General features: G+C 38.7%; 1 protein-coding gene across 1 annotated transcript in view; it reads left to right on the plus strand.

Moving 5' to 3' along the window:
* Nucleotides 1–1,844: 1,844 nt before the first annotated feature.
* tbkbp1 (TBK1 binding protein 1) overlaps nucleotides 1,845–16,803 on the plus strand; it is a 116,115-nt gene continuing 101,156 nt past the window's right edge. The window contains exon 1 of the mRNA XM_047377602.1: nucleotides 1,845–2,264. The gene's annotated coding sequence lies outside the window, so the exon portion shown is untranslated. The remainder of the gene's footprint in view (nucleotides 2,265–16,803) is intronic.

Genomic DNA, 16,803 nt, shown 5'->3' on the forward strand with positions numbered 1-16,803 from the left:
GTTTATTGTCCTTACCTGCCTTAGGACAGCAGATGAAAACCAGCTCTTGTGCTATTTCAGGCATATTTACATTGATGCTTAAAGCTAATATGTTAATTAATGTGCATTTTCCTAATTTATATAAAATCAATAAAAAAAAATGTGTTGCCTTCTAGTAATAAACTTGATCGGTATTTAAGCCTCTCTGTTCAGTCACTACTTGTCAGATACTCCTGTTTGTTCCTGTGATGCAGCCTGGTGCTCCTGTCTGAATCTTTGAGATTCATTTATGATCCCTCATTAGTCATTCATTAGAGACTCATTCACTTCATTTCGCCTGCTTGTCACTTGTCACCTGCATTTGCCCTTCCTGAAGGAAAGTGTCCCTACAGCATGATGCTGGCACCGCTATCATTGTGGGGATGGTATGTTCATTGTGACATCCTGCAATAATGTCTTGCCACACACAGAACTTACATGTAAGCCAGAAAGTACAGATGTGGTCTCATTTGACAAAAGCAGCTTCTTCCACGTCTTTACACCTGGATGACTTATAGTAAAACAAAATGGGACTTCATACTGTTTTCTTCCTGTCACTCTTTCATAAAGGCTGAATTTGAAGAACGCATGACTAATAGCTGTCCTGTCAACAGATTCTCCCACCTTAACGCTATTACTGTCTAGCCTGTCAGTGTAGGAGGACAGCCGTCTTGGTAGGTTTGGAACTGTCCCATACTCTTCACATTTTTAGATGACTGACTAAAATGAAATGTTCAAAGTTGTGATTTTATAACCTACCTCTGCTTTAAACATCTTCATAGCCTGTTCCCTGACCACCCTTGTTCACTAATGTTAACAAACATCTGAGGCCTTCACAGAAAAGCTGATTTCTGTTTTATTAAATTACACGCAGATTAACTAGGTGACTTCTGAAAGCCATTGAATTGCAGTTGGGTGCATCAGAGTGAAGGGAGCTGAATGCAAATTCACAAAACTCAGAATTCGATATGTTTAACAAAATAAACATATATCATTTATCTATACTTGCATAGTTTTTCAATGCTTGTTGTTAGTATCACAAAATCACAATAAAATCCACAGACCTCTTTATGAAATGTGCATAATGAGGAAACGTCTAGAGGTAATGGTACTTGTGCAAAGCACTATGCATGCTAAAGTCTAGGCTGAGTGTATAATCATTTGAAATTAGATTTATTCACATCCAGCATTCATCCAAATCAGGGTTCATTTAGTCAATATATTGGGAGATGTATGGTTTTAATTTATGAATATGAGAGTAGAGAGAAGATTAATATAAATGCATGCCACATTTTTTAAAACAAATAATTCTTCTTTCATGTCACAATTATTTACTGCTTTGTGTTCTACCCTATTTAAATTGTAGGAATACTTTTGCAAGGCACTGTAACAACAGTTAACATAATTTTAGACCCTATTGTATTTTCAGCATTCCTTCATTAAAACAATAAAATAAAATCCTGCAACGTCATTTCTATTTAATTATAGTATTAAGATAGATTAAGATTTTTCTGAAACCTTTATTAAAAATTAAACCCGAAGCTTCCCTATGAGGCAACGCAGTAAGACAACAGTATGAGCTACACATAAGTGGGGCACTGACCCACATTATCCCCATGGCTGTAAAAGACGCTTGCAGATCCTGGCACTTCGCTTCAGATCCGCTGCCAACTCAGGCCACGTTTTTCCTCACAGTCCTGCAAACAGAAGGTGTGAAAACAAACAAAGCGTATGTATGGAGGATGTAGCATTTGGAAGAGGCGTGTGGCTTTAAATGTAAGCTGTTGGAAAAGCGTGGGCTATAAATAGGTTCATGCTTTTCCACCCTATTTTTTCCAGTGAAGGATGAAGAATACTGTTGGGTTTAATTTCAATTCCAGCAGGATTTAAATATTAGATAATTAACCTACTACTATAGTGTGCTGACAGACTGGACTCTATCTGGAAAGCGTGGGGCGGTGCATGTTCTCGTTAGGAGGAAACTAACGCTCCTATTCCCGCGGCATCATCATCATCCCACATTAGTGGAGCTCCACAGTCCTGCACGGCAGCAGGTCCAGGAGAGGAGGCGTGCTGAGCCACACCACAAGAGGAGCAGACCAGGCTTCCACCTGGACTCACCGTTGCATCAAATTAAATAAGAGAATACCAATAAGAGAGGACATCTTTTTGTTTTTGGAGGAGCTAATCCTCCACCAAAAGGGGGGAAAGGGGGATGCCATCCACGGATCGATCAGCTGGAGCGCGTAAGTTATCTGTTTTCTACCCAAACAATGGGATGTGGTTCATGTTTCCTGCGTGTTGGATGGCCATGTTTTAGTGAAGAGAGCGCAGAAAAAAAGGCCAGACGGGTGTGCTTATCATACATCTGCTCATGGAGTATTACTACAGTGGCAATGTGTTTGCAGCGAGCATCGCTGAGGGGAGGTGGGGGGTAGATCTGGAAACCGAGCCGCTGTTTGCAACATCAGCACCAGTCTGAGCGATGCCCTGCACGCAGGCTGGCAGGTAACCTTTAGCTTCAGCTCGGCGCTGATGGAAGAGCGGTCAGCAGGAGCCTGGTTTAATCACAAAACACTGCAATCGCCACAAAATATAAGACAATCAGAGATATATTATTATTTTATTTTAATTTCACCAGGAAAACTCGTTTAGATGTCCTGGACAAGACACGTTGCAACAAACCACATATGCTTGCATAATTCAAAATGTTTTTAGGCAAAACATTCACAGAGAGATCAATCTGCCTCTGAGTGTTGGAGAAGTCTTTTAAATTAATCCATCATTTTCAGGTCATTGTGCAGTGACTTGCTGAAGTTTGAAAGTTTTTACATTTTCTCACGTTATAACAAATGTTAATGTACTTAACTGGGAATTTGTGTTATGCACAAAACTGTTAAGTGGTAGATAAATGATGCATGATGAGGTGGTCATTGTAGAACCACCTTGCACAACAATGACAGCTGCTTATGTTTTAATCAGCTTTGCACATCTAAAGGCTAAACGTGTTTGGGGAAAAAAAAAAAAACCTCAAGCTTACTCACTGAAGGAGAGAGAAAATAACATTTCAAGCTGGTCTCTCAATTGTATTTAGGTCTGAACTTTGACTGGGCCAGTGTAATGCATGAATATGCTTTTGTCTAAACCGTTTTGTTGTAGTTTAGACTGTATATGTCATGATCCAAACCTATTTGTGTTTCTGTTAATTACACTCACCTGTTTTCCATGTAGCCCATCACATCTTAGATGTCTTTGAGTTTCTGTTCTCTGTCCCTTCATTGTTGGGTTCTCTGTTATCCTGTTATTGGTTCTTGTGCTTCTGTTGTGCCTGTAAATTATATTCTTTAATCATCAAAATATATCCACCCACAATGCTGATATCCCTTTCCCCTTTGGTCCTTCAACTCCATAACAGTATATTCAGTTGAACAGTGAATCTCCACCTTTGTCTGAAGTCTTTTGCAGTCTCTGACATTTTTTTCAGACTTGCCTGTTTAAGCACCATCCATTTTCCCAGCCCAGCATTCTCACAACATGATATTGTCATCATCATATTTAGCAGTAGGGAGGCTGTGTTATGGATGATGTGGAGTATTGGTGTTCCTCCACAAATAGCGTTTTACGTGTTGGCCAATAAAATAAAAGTTTCATCTTACATGAGCAAAAAAACCTTCATGCACGTTTGCTCTGATTGCTACATGGCTTCTACTATAAAATTAAACTTCTTATGGTTTTCCTTTCTTCTAGTAGCCTGTCAATTGATTCTTCCACCCGAGCTGTAAATCTTTGGAGCTTCCCCAGAGTTACCTTGAACTTCTTGACTGCTTCTCTGATTAGTGCTCTCCTTGCCCGGCCTATTATATTAGGTGGACTGCCAGTTCTCAGTCGGTTTGCAGTTGTGTCATACTCTTTTATTGTTCCGATGTAGTATTGCACATGGGTTTAATTGATGTTCAATGCTTTGGATGTTGTTTTATAACCTTGCTCAGTTTTAAACTTCTTAATTATTTTCCCCCTGACCTCTCTGCTGTGTTCCTTGGTCTTCATCATGCTGTTTGTTCACTAGCATTCTCTAGCAAACCTCTGAGGCCTTCAAAAAACAACTGGATTCATAATTATGTTAAATCACACACAGGTGGACTCTATTTACTAATATGGCTACTTCTAAAGGCATTGGGTTGAATTAGATTTTATTTAGGAGTTTTAGAGTAAATAGGCTGAATACAAATGCACTACATACACCACACTTTCCACATTTTTGTTTTCTAAAATTGGCACAAGACCTTTGCTATCCACAATGAAGAAACATCTTAGAGTCAGATACTGTACCCATCTGACATTTGTTTTGATAAACATAGGTCTGTAGATATAAAGGCAGCTGGCCCAAAATGGCCTTAGGTTAAAATATACCAGTGCTTCAGTCAGTAAACAGTCTTAGTTACTCTTGAAAAAATCTATACTTAAGTCAGTCTGCTGCCCACCTGTATTTATCTAAACACAATGAACTAGATATTCTGAGTTACAAATCTGACAACATTAGTAACAAAGCTACACTCCCTGTCCTTTTTGAAGACAATATGATTCAAAGGTTAAGTTGCTTCTGCCGCAATTGCAATGAAGAAAAAGACTGAAATCACACCTTGCCCTTTTCACCGACAATGGAAAAGCCTGTTTGTTTTTGAACCTGAGCTAATCAGCTTGTTCATGTTTTTAAAGTGCCAGAAAAACAGCTCTGTGTTTAGCCATGGCTAAACGTTTTAGCAGTGAAAAAAATGTAATGCTTCATAACTTTGTAAAATGTTTCAATAGTTTGTTAAAGAGCACAAACATTATATTTCAAGATCAAATACTTATATTTATTTGAAGAGGTAAAATCCATCCATCCATCCATCCATCCATCCATCCATCCATCCATCCATCCGTTGGAATTATGATTTTAATTAATTAATCTTTATCAATAATTATAATTAAAAATCATAATTTGCCAAAATTTATTTCTTAACCAAAATCCTCATTTATGAATCGAGACCAGAGATCTCTTCTGGTGTTGTAATTGTGGCTCAACGCCTTTGATAATTACAACCGTTAAATACTCAGTGATAATTAATAACTATTACCAGAGATGTCACTGTTTAATCGACTGTTTCTGCCGAAACGTGTGGAACTTCAACCTTATCTTGACTGACGAATCACTCTTGCACAAAATAAACACAAAACTACTTCTCTTTATCTATGTGAACATTTATTAAATCACAGCCCTGATACAATCTGCTCTTCCAATTTAATAATCTTCACCTACTCAACATGCAAAGTTCTACACAAAAGGGTAAAATATCTAACTAAACAAAATAAAGCAAAACAGCAGGTATGGGATCAAACCAGCAGTTTTGGCAAAAATGATAATATGACAAAGGGATGTGTTGGTAAGTGGAGGTTGGGAGCGGAGCTCAAACTGTAACTCAGTTATACTCAGTCATAAAACATCCCCCAACGCTGGGCGAGGTGAGCAGACAAAGGGTTATAAAACTTTTGGCGGCAAGCTAGTAGGCAGTAAAGTTGAAGACAAAGAAAATGGTGAATTTCACCATGAGGTTATTATAACAGTCCAGTCTCACAGCTCGCCTGCGCTTGCTCCCAGGTGGTAAATAACCCCGCAAAACACAAACAAAGCTGGGTAGCGCAGCGGCTTCCAGACATCCAACACGGCACGTCAAAGTTTCAATAAAAAGGTTCTTTGTCCTTCTTGGCAAAAAGGGAAAAATATGACTTGACCATCAGCAGTCGACTAGAACCAAAACAAGGTGGCGATTCGTCTCCTTGAAACTCCGTGTTTTTTTTTTTTTTTGGTTACGTGTTAAGCTCACGTCTTTGATCGGCAAAGTGAAATTTCTGGCCTTCTTATTCCAGAAACCTCAGTTATGAATTTTCGTTGGCCAACGAAGGAGAATAAATGAAATCCACTCGGGACTCTTCTCCAGATGATGCTTCAGATGTTGGTAACCGTGTCACGATCTCCAGCTGAAAACGAGTGTTCAAAATGGGCGCCTTCCTATATAGCGTCCTGTGACGTCAGACCTGGGACGCCCCGTCATATCAGTCGCAGTGTCCGACGGGATCTGTAGGAACGGACTGTCCTGGATACAAAATGGCCGAAAACGCCAGGAGGCCTGGTGGCATCCACCAACGTGCAAATGGTCCAATATTCAGCAAACAAGTGGTCCAACACATCCATCCATCCATCATATCTTTATGTTAGTTCTTGAATAGTGTTGAGAACAAATTTCTGCTTTGGGTAGTTATTGAGTTTTTACATGATGTTATATTGTCAACATGCTTTGATTTTTTTAAGCTATATTGATGTCTCGGCTTTTGTTTTCATCTCTATCTGTCCTTGTCTCTCAATATGTTCACAACACCCAATCATAACGAGACACAGACATACATCATATTTACTTGGATGAAGTAAGTCTTACCCTTACTTTTCCTGCAGATGCACTCACACCCACGTGCTGCCAGTGCTGAACAAACATTGCACTGTTGGCGCTGGAGATGATTTTCTTAGCAATTGAACCTCTCAGCTTGAAGTTCTGGATGATCCTAAAAACTGTCCTTTCAGTGGTTACTTTTACATCTGTTTGGAGGTAACCATTGCTAATTCAAGAAGATAAATCTGCCTTTTTTTGAATAGCAATTGGTCTATGGATTTGATGTAAGTCAGAAAAACACAGTGTTGCATCCTGTTTGAAGTAGGGATGCACAGATATCAAAATTTTGGGCCCAATATTGATACCCGATTTCAATATTACTGTTATGTTCAATACCCGATATTTACCAGTGTTATATATATTTCCCTACTATTTCAAAACAGTGAAAAAATTACCATACCACTTCTCAGTTTCAGTTAACCACCCCTTAGTTATGTGCTGCATCACAACACACACCTAAACAAATAACACATGGCCAGCCTCCTCCCCTCCGCCTCCTGAAACACATACACAAACGGCAACAAGATGGAAATGAACATTGGTCATTCATTTCGACCACGTTTTACTTATGGGACCAATACTGAAGTTAATTTCAACATGTTGTGCATCCCTAGTTCAAACATCTAAATGTGGTTGAAAGGTGGTGGGGGTTGATAAACTAGCTCACCAAGCCTTGTTACGACTAAATCTGAGTGGGACCCATGGGCTTAAAAAGTTGAGTTTTCTGGGCTAGATAAAGACAAGGACCAGTCAGCCTTAATTAGCCTTTTAAAACAATCCCCCCAGGTGTCTAGTGTTTTAAGGGACCTGTGTTGATAATGTGGCTGTACTCAAATTAGGTTAGCACATCATTTTGTGCAGAAACGTATAGATTTTTTTCAAGCTCGTAAAGCTATTTGCAACAAATTGATTTGTATACTCTGCAGACTATTCAGAATATTCTCAAACACTGTGAATTTTCATCTCTGCAAAACTTTACATCATTGTTATGGCCCAACCCTTTTCACCATGCAGGTATGCAGTAGAAGAGAATGCAAACTATTAGTAAAGTAGTAATTAAATTTACTAACTAAATTAGTAAATTTGTCAGTCATAAGTTATAGGCAATAAAAGATGTACAGGGAATTTGTATTACCAGCGATAACATGAATATTTCTGAAAATCGCCAGTTTGTTAATTATGAAAAATCGTAAATCTGTTTGTCACCAAATCACACATCCTCTAGGGGTTTGTGGGGAGTTTAATCTGTTGCAAAGCTGTAGATCAGCCGACTGACATTCCCTGCTTTATCAGAGCATGGATGAAAGCTAAAACACACCAACAAATAAGCAGAAAAAAAAATCAAGTGAGGCTTTGAAGAAGTCATGTTATGTTTATGGTGATTGAAAAAGAAACCACAGACCTTCTGAAACTCTAGAGCATCATTGATCGGGACCACTTTAAAAGATTGCTGCTTACGATCTGCTTGGATCATAAGTAAACGGCTTTGTGATGATGCAGAGGCCAAGCGTTGTCCGGGGAAAATTAAGAAGAAACCACAAAAGAGGACTACTTCAGCTGTGAATACTTATTGTACATTTGTGAATCTCTCCGATCACACAGGCTTGATAGGGAAATTAACGTATTAATCTGGCAGCAGCTTTTAACCAAGGTCAGCAGGTCACATGAAGAACTCCTCATCTTGAGGATCAATCTACAGAGCTTCTTTGCTTCAGTTAAATCATTCAGCCTCGTTTCCAGGTCCCCGGGGGTCCCGTCAAAAGGAACTAATTTAAGGACGTGATTCATACCTTCACCTCCTAATCACCAATCACTCAGCCCATGTACTGCTGTACTGTCTACATAGGGCCTGTACATGTTTTACTGTTTTTCTGCTTCCTTAATCTTGTTTTTTTTTTACCTTCCACGCTTTTAATTAGATTGCAGCAAACCCCCGTAAGCTTGTAGCTCTTGTATAATGTACTTTTTAATGTGCTGATTAGCACCTTTTTGTTTATTTTTCTTTTTAAAGATGCTCTGAAGTGAATGTGCTGGGGGCTTTATTCTCAAGAGGAAAAGGTCTCTTAGTTAGATTTTGTTTTGAACAGGCCTAAATTGTCCAAGGACACAACCCACATCGGCACCTCATGCTACATCGAGGGCCTTTCTCGTTTTTATTTTAATAGAAATGAGACAGGAGAACTCATTATAGATGATTCACAGTCAGAAACAAGGCTTTGGAGTGCTTGTTTGTTCAGACAATTAGAGCATGTTTAGTAGGGCTGAACTGTGCCAGCGGACCTTGACGAAGGCTGCTCTGCAGTTACTCCTGTTCAAAGAGTGTGTTCATGTCTGCTTCGACGGAAGGTTACTGACGCAATTAGACCAGGAACATTGGCACTTTCGACTGGACAGAGGAAGTGTTTTTTGTTGCTGAATTAATTAATGTGCAGAAACTAAAGAGAAGTGGTTTCTGTCACAATGACATGCTTCTTAAACTGAATGGTATTGTTGCGTATATGTACATAATGTATGTATGTGTTCAAAATCCCTGAGTCAAAACTTTGTAAAATAGCTATTGTTACAATTACAGCTGTAAGTCTTCCGAGGTATGTTTCGACCAGCTTTGCACATCTAAAGGCTGAAATTATTTTCCATTCTCCTCTGCAAATTAGCTCACGCTCAGTCAGATTGGATGTAGGCCAGCTGTGAGGAACATTTTTTAAGTCTTGTCAGATTCTCAGTTGAAATTTAGATATGGACTTTGACTGGGCCATTTTAACACATGAATATGCTTTGATCCAAATCATTGCATCTGCCTCAGTCTCTAGTCCTTTGTGGTCTTTAACAGGTTTTCTTCCAGGATTATCCTGCTCCATCTAACCTTCCATTGACCAGCTTCGCTCTTCCTGTGGAAGAAACGCATCCCCACCAAATGATGCCGCCACCACCATGTTTCATGGTGGTAGCGTTAGTTCTCTTCATTGCAATGTTACACATGTGAGCCAAAAGTGCAATTTTGGTCTCATCTGATGAGAGCTCCTTCTACCATATGTAAGCTTGTAACAATTCAACAATCATGCCACTCTTTGATAAAGGCCAGATTCTCCTGCCTGAGCTGAACTCTGTTCATCAATTTGGTGACTCCTGAAGGGAATTGGATGTGCTGAATGTTATTAAGGCGTTTCACATTAAAATGGGATAGAGATACAAAAACAAGTATTGCATGCAACATTTTTATTTTAATGTTTAAAACAATGTAGCATTTTGTTCCCTTTTAACCGTTATGTGCAACGTTTTGATGGTCTATCGTACCGAATTAAAAATAAAGGTTAGGTGGTTGTAACATGACAAATCGCGTTTTTACACTGAGCTTATTGTTTAAAGGATAACATACTTTGTTCTGAAAAAAACACCCAGCCATAACCATAAATTTCAATATTGCAGCAATTAACCAATAATAACATTACTTAATATCAGACTATGCTATGCAGATGCTTTGTCTGCATTGACGAAGATTCACTCACTATTGAATGCCAGATGTTTGAAAGTAAGGCTTGACATACTTACCTATTAATTGAGCTAATAATTAACAGACCACTTGGAGACATAGCACTTTATGAGTTAGAGATGAAAAAAGCATATCATGAAATGTGTGAATGGTGCTCACGCTTTGATTTTCCTTGTGCATGTGTGCAATGTGTGTGTATAGAGGTTGTTTGGGCAATGTTCAATGTTTCTTAGTGTTTGAATATCATACTGTCAGACAATGACCTCACATTTGACTTTTGTTTATACTCCTCTGCATACTTTGGTATACAGTTCATGGTCGACTCAATGAGTGCAAGTTGCGCAAATCTTGAGGCTTTATGACAAGCCCAGAACATCAACCCTCCACCACCGTGACTGAGAGCCGGTATGAGTCATTTGTGCTGAGATGCTGTTTGTTTTTGTTATTTGTAAACATGCTGCTCCGTATTATGTTAAAGTGCCTCCAAGTTTGTCTCGTCTATATAAAAGGACATTGTTCCATGAGATGAATTGTTTTTTCAAAGGCAGCTGGGCAAATTTAAATTGTGGTGCTATGTTCTTTTCAGAGAGAAGAGGGTCTCTTTCCAGCAAATCTTCAAACAAACGATACTTGTTCAATCTTTTTCTCAGTTGTCCTGTCATGATCTTTAACATTTAACATGCTAGCTGAGGCCTGTAAAGTCTGAGATACGAGTTCCAGGGTATTTTGGAAAAGGGATTCATCAAAGTGTTGCAGGATAGTAGCTCTTGAGGCACCTCTGTGTTGAAACATACCAGTATGCTCCTGACTAGCCAATTACCAAAATTCCTGTTTCTATAAAGGCAGTCACACTTGCTGATGGCTCTTCTCTTCAAATCATTTCCATTTACTGATTTGCAGCAAAAATTGTTTCTGTAAGGTCAATGCTGAATTATTTCCTCCTTTGTATTCCATTGTGTTATCCCCATACCTGTAAGCACCAGACTAGCAAATGTCCGAAATGTCTGCTTTCAAAGACGTGGTCACACCTGCTGATGATCCATCAAATGTTCTAATTTGTAGCCCCTGGCTACTACTTTCTTTTACTTTTGGTTTTGCTGAATGTTTCTTCTAGACCCCTCTTTGCATTATTTTCTTAAAACGTACTTGAATAAGAAAAGCAAAAATGTCTAATTAAAGTTCTATGAATGAACAGAGGATTTTAGGTTAGGGAATTTTTATCACACTGATTTAGAGGTTTTAAAAAATATTTCCAACCATGCATAATATCTTATCACAAATTTGATTTTTTAGGGCAGTTTTCGCATAAAAACCAGACTGTTCTCTCCGTTGCTGGATGATGATGCTCTCGTTTCCACCTGAGAGTCAGTTGCAACCATAGGAACAAGAGGTCACTTGTCTTGCTTTGCAGTATCATTATCAGTGGGCAGCACACATTAGACACACATACACACATACAATGTGTCCTGCCTGGAGACTGGGCTGACATAATTCACAGATTGATAATTTATGCCTCGTTCGCTCTCCTGCTGTGTGTTTTGCAACTATTTCCTACTCATTTTCTACATCTCCTGTCTCCGGTTTTGTGAAGCGATATATATAAACATGGATGTTTATGTAAGACACATAGACTGGATCATTAAATGAAGAGTGCGGGCAGAGACCCTGCTGGCTGAAGGTATATTCATGAATAGCTTTCAAGGGTTGAAGAGGTGAAGCAAAGAGGAGACAGAGAGGAAAAAAAGAGGGAATGACGCATTTCTCTGCTTCTGTCCTTTGAGAGAGTTGTACAACTGATGTTTCCATTTGGCTCCTGAATAAGTCAAAGGACTGCAGTACCAGACACAACTCTGTGTTTTGTTTTATACATGACAAATTTCTTCTGTTAATTCAGATTAATTATTGGAAAGGATAAAAATTAGCGTGTTTATCTTTTCATAAGAAGTCATAGGTTTTAAGTAATATCTTATTAACCAAAACAATTTTAAAATCTAAAACCAAAATTTGAATGAAGTTGTCTTCACTTTAAAACACAACAAAGAACAAATCATTAGCTAAGCAGCTAGTCTGCTAGCACTTAGGTAGCTGAGTTTCTCAACACAAACAAAAGCAAATGTATACAGATTATTTCATCCTAAACTAATATCTGTCTGCCCAAACGCCACCTCTTACGTGAACATTTCTGATGAATAGATGTCCTGTGGGCAATTGTCCTGGTCATTCAGCCTCGTATGGGCAGAACAAAGGACATTTGGGGTGCTTTGCAGCCGCCATGTGGGTAGCTTATGCTGGGTTTGTGTACTGGATGTGTGCAGAGCTGGCGGCTCTGCTTGTCTTATTACTCCCTTTTCCTATGAACACTGGGTTATGTGAGCAGCAGATAAATCCTTAACTGTGCACTTGATCGGCAGGTATACGACCATCAGATCGTAGTCACTATGGATCCAAGTTGAAGAGATATGCCTTCTTGCCTACAAGGAGACATTCGGGTGTGGTGTCTCTCTTTGACTGGCTCTTGCTGGAGATCCACGTGGTAGAGAACGAATGAAGGTTGGGACAGGGTTTTTGTTCAGAGATTCAGCTCTGACTCCTCCTCTTCCTGGGCTTTGCTGAATGTAGGATAATGTGATTTATTTTAAAAGTTCCAGAAAAGTTCATACTGGCCTTTGGTGGTTTGCAGTTAAGAGTCCATGTTCCATCCATGTTTCACTGCCTGGCTGGGGTCCCAACAGGAGGGCTCTGAGGAAAAACGCTCAGGAACCGTTGGATAAATAGACATGTCATTCTTAGACCGCAAATTTTTAAAAAAAATATTAATAATGTTTTACTTTATGTTCCCCTGGGGTATAAATATGATGTGACAAAAAAAAACATATTTATCTTTCCACTATTCACAGTGAGTAGGTGGATAAAATATGTAAAAAGCTCACTGTTAGAGAACTGCAGCATATAGTGGCATCTCAGGGTTACCAAGTCTGCATAACAACCATTAGAAGATATCTACAGGCAAACTGGTTGTTTAGGGGGCTGGCCAAGAAAAAAGACTCTCCTGCCCCTCCAGCACAAATGTAAACATGTGGGGTTTGCTAAACTCAAATGGAACATTAAGTGGAACAGTTTGCTTTGGTAAGATGACATTGAAATCGTACTTTTCTGCATTAAACATTCCAGGTAGGTATGGTATGGAACAAAGGGTAAAATGCAAAAAAGGACATGTCATGTTCTGTCTGTCATGTCTGTCATGGGGGTACATTTTGGAAAACCGTACCGATTACTGTCATGGGAATGTCCAACTTTTACCACTATTTAAAAATCATCAAAAGGGATGGCTTATATCGTCTCAAATCTGTGTGCATAGTTAAGTGACGTCAGGGATTTAGAGTGGGATTTAGTGTAATATATTGTGTGTGTGTGTGTGTTTGTTCTTGTACTTGTTGCTGAGCGAGAACCATTTTTCGTATTTTTATCGCAAAGTGAGGACATTTTGACAAAGTGAGGACATTTTCCTGGTCCTCACTTTTTCAAATTTCGTTCTTGGGACAGGGGTTAGGTTTAGGACTAGGGTATGAATTGAGTTATTGTTAGGGTTAGGGTTAGGTATTAACTGGTTAGGGTTAGGGTTAGTGTTAGGGTCAGGGTTAGGCACTAAAAATCAAGGAAAATGAATGGAAGTCAATGGAAGTAACCGAAAAGTCCTCATAAAGATAGTAAAACACGGATGTGTGTGTGTGTGTGTGTGTGTGTGTGTGTTGTTAGAAAATTTTGGGGCACCAATTTCTGAAAATATAATACATTGTGAGGACCCACTGCTTCTTATGGGCCCCAAAGTGTGGGCCACTTGAAAAGAAGTTCTGCTTTTGGGTTAGGGGGCTAGGTTTGGGATCAAGGTGTAATTTGAGTTCAGGTTAGGTTTAGAGTTAAGTAATGTGTAGGTTTATATTTAGGGTCATGGTTAGGCCATAGAAATTAATTAAAAATGAATTGAAGCCAATGCAAAGTCCTTGTAAAGATATAAAGATATTATGTGTGTGTGTGTGTGTGTGTGTGTGTGTGTGTGTGTGTGTATGTGTACATAAAACATGTGGGGGCATTTGCACATGTAGACGGATGTAAGTGTCTGGGCATAACCACAGATATAAATTTGTTTAAATATGTAAGTTTGGCTTCTTAATAGATGCGTAGTTATTATGCCTAATTGTCATTCAGCTTATACCATCTGGATGGGGGACTAGCAAAGGAAATTGGCCTTGGCGGTAATTGTATGCATTTACATTTGTGTTACTGAGAATGATCATAAATGTTCTTTTTATCAAAAAAAATATAGAATAAAATAAGAATAAAACATTGCCATCAATGTTTCCATACCTAAATGTTACAGAACATCCAGGAGTTAGCAGAAGAGAAGAGCTCATTAAGGATGATGATCATGAGAGATTAAGCAAAGAGTAATGGTCAGACATTCCTTTCTCTGTAGAATCCAAATTGTGAAATGTTTTAGAAGACTGAGAGAGGCTGTAAAAACTTAAAAAGCAGTGTATGTTGTCAAAAAGAAATATTCTTCTTCTCACAGAACAGGTGAATTTATCTATAATTTTTCAGTATGATAGAACAAAGGTCATTTATTTAAACGTTTTTTACACCTTTACCAGAGTTGCCAGTAAATGTATTATTATTACATTATTCATTCACAATGAAAACCATAATGGACAGCAGTCCGTAACAGCGACCTTCCCATACTGCAAAATGGAACATGTGAAGTGTTTGCAGATAGAGTAACTATCTAATGAAAGAGTAAGGCAGTAAAAATATTTAAAACACTAAACTGTTTTACTTTTATTTTACCCTGCTTTATATTTGTAACAGACAGCTGGTATTGCAGTGTTTGTTTTCACTAAAAGGTTATTGTATAGTACTGTTTTTGTTACAGACATTGTTTTGGTAATAACTACATTTTGGTCATCCACCAGCTCGTCACACTGAGAAATGCATAGCAGGCTCAACAAAAGAAGTAACATTTGCTGATTATTCTTTAAAAACACATTGGAATTACTTTTAGACATTTTTTCTCTGTTGCTAATTTTTATTCCTAAGTTTAATAAGTTAATCTGGCAGCTTTAATATTTTTTTATTTGCACATTAGCAGTGTTTTTGTGGATGAAAGGCAGTGATTGCTGAATTTCTCATTTCTCTAATTTGTAGAAAAAAAGAAAAAAAAAGAAAAAGAAAGTCGACAAGCAGCCTGCAACCTTCATTAGTGTCCTCTACCAAATCATGACTTTTGATTTTAGATGAGTAACTTTGCAGAAAAGAAAAAAAAGGCTTTCCAAACTCCTCTTTGTTGCTCCCAAAGGGAACAAACTCACACCTCCCACTGCAACGTCCCGGCTGTTTTCCATTGTTCAGCAGCAACCCCACTGACTGCGCCAAAGTCTTTCTGCAAGAGTAGAACTGAAACTGTTTGTTTGTAATGAAACCTTGAGCACTGCATGACAACAGCAGGATGACGTAACAGGGTGGTGGTTGCTGTTGGAGGACACCTGGTTGCTGGGGAAACTGGGAAAAAATGTGATGTAATGGCGGTGTAACTCTCGACACCTACTACAGACACTGTGCCGACCTGTTTACTGTTATATCCACAGTGTGTCCATTACGTTTGTGATACAGAGCAGGTCTAAAGTGTATAAGGAATGGAAACAGACAGCAGCTCTGTGTAAAATCCTACATTTAAAAAAAAAAAAGAAGAGGAAGAAAGTCCTTGTCGAACTCGTAATCTTACGGTTCGCCGGGGATTCACGATTCTTTTTGTGTCGCAGGGAAACCAGGTTACCCATTTGCTCGCCACTCATTGCAGGATCGCTTGAACTCCCTGTGGTGCACCTAAAAATATCTGCTCACACACACTAAAAATGGCCTACCTGTGTTATATAAGGAATGTCTTGTTGGTGTCTAAAAGAGATTTTATAGTTGCTGCTGCAGCTGCAAATTAATCCCATTATTTTTGTTTCAAATTTGAAATGTACCATAAAATGTAAAATGGGTAATAATGCTTTTGTAGATATTTTGTACTCTTCTGGAGTACTCGAGTTGAACCAGTGAATCAATTCCACCACAGAACATGTTTTCGGATCATACAATGTCCATATTTGTTTTGGATGGTTACAATTATTTGAACATTTTCGTCACATTACAGGGACAGGAACCATTATACGCTACTTTGAACTACAAGGGACCAAAGCATATATATACACGACATTAAGAATTGTGATTAAAACATTACAATGTGAGTAGGGGGTATAAATAGCTATGTAACACACTTTATATCTATCAACATAAAATTACAAAATGGCATTGTTTTGGTTTTTCTCGGTCCAGGAAAAGAGTCTGTAAAGGTGCAGTCAAAGGATTCAGGTGTGTATACATTGTCTTTCAGAACAAAGATACCTTCTTCTGTCTGCAATCTGATTTCTCTAACAACCTGTCACCAAACTGACTGAGGATACAAAGAATAATTAGATTTGCAGAATAATCCATGTGTTTGCAGCTGGGCCAGGCCCAGGGCATGGATATCCAATAAATAACGCAGCTGAAAAAACAGAAAGCTTTAGGCAGGGTGACACCCGAGACAGAAAGAGGTCACTCAGGATTTGTCTGTGCTCTGGATGCCACTACTTTTTCTACTGCAAAGCTATATCTTTACCCTAGTCTCTTTCTTTTTAAATGTTCTTTTGGTTCAATATATCCAGCTGCCTCCACAATGTGACTAGAACCTTCGCTACACTTTGCAACTAGAGGTACGGTCATTCAGTAGAT

The sequence above is a fragment of the Girardinichthys multiradiatus genome, chromosome 10, assembly GCF_021462225.1.
Source record: "Girardinichthys multiradiatus isolate DD_20200921_A chromosome 10, DD_fGirMul_XY1, whole genome shotgun sequence".
NCBI classification, from domain to species: Eukaryota; Metazoa; Chordata; class Actinopteri; order Cyprinodontiformes; family Goodeidae; genus Girardinichthys; species Girardinichthys multiradiatus.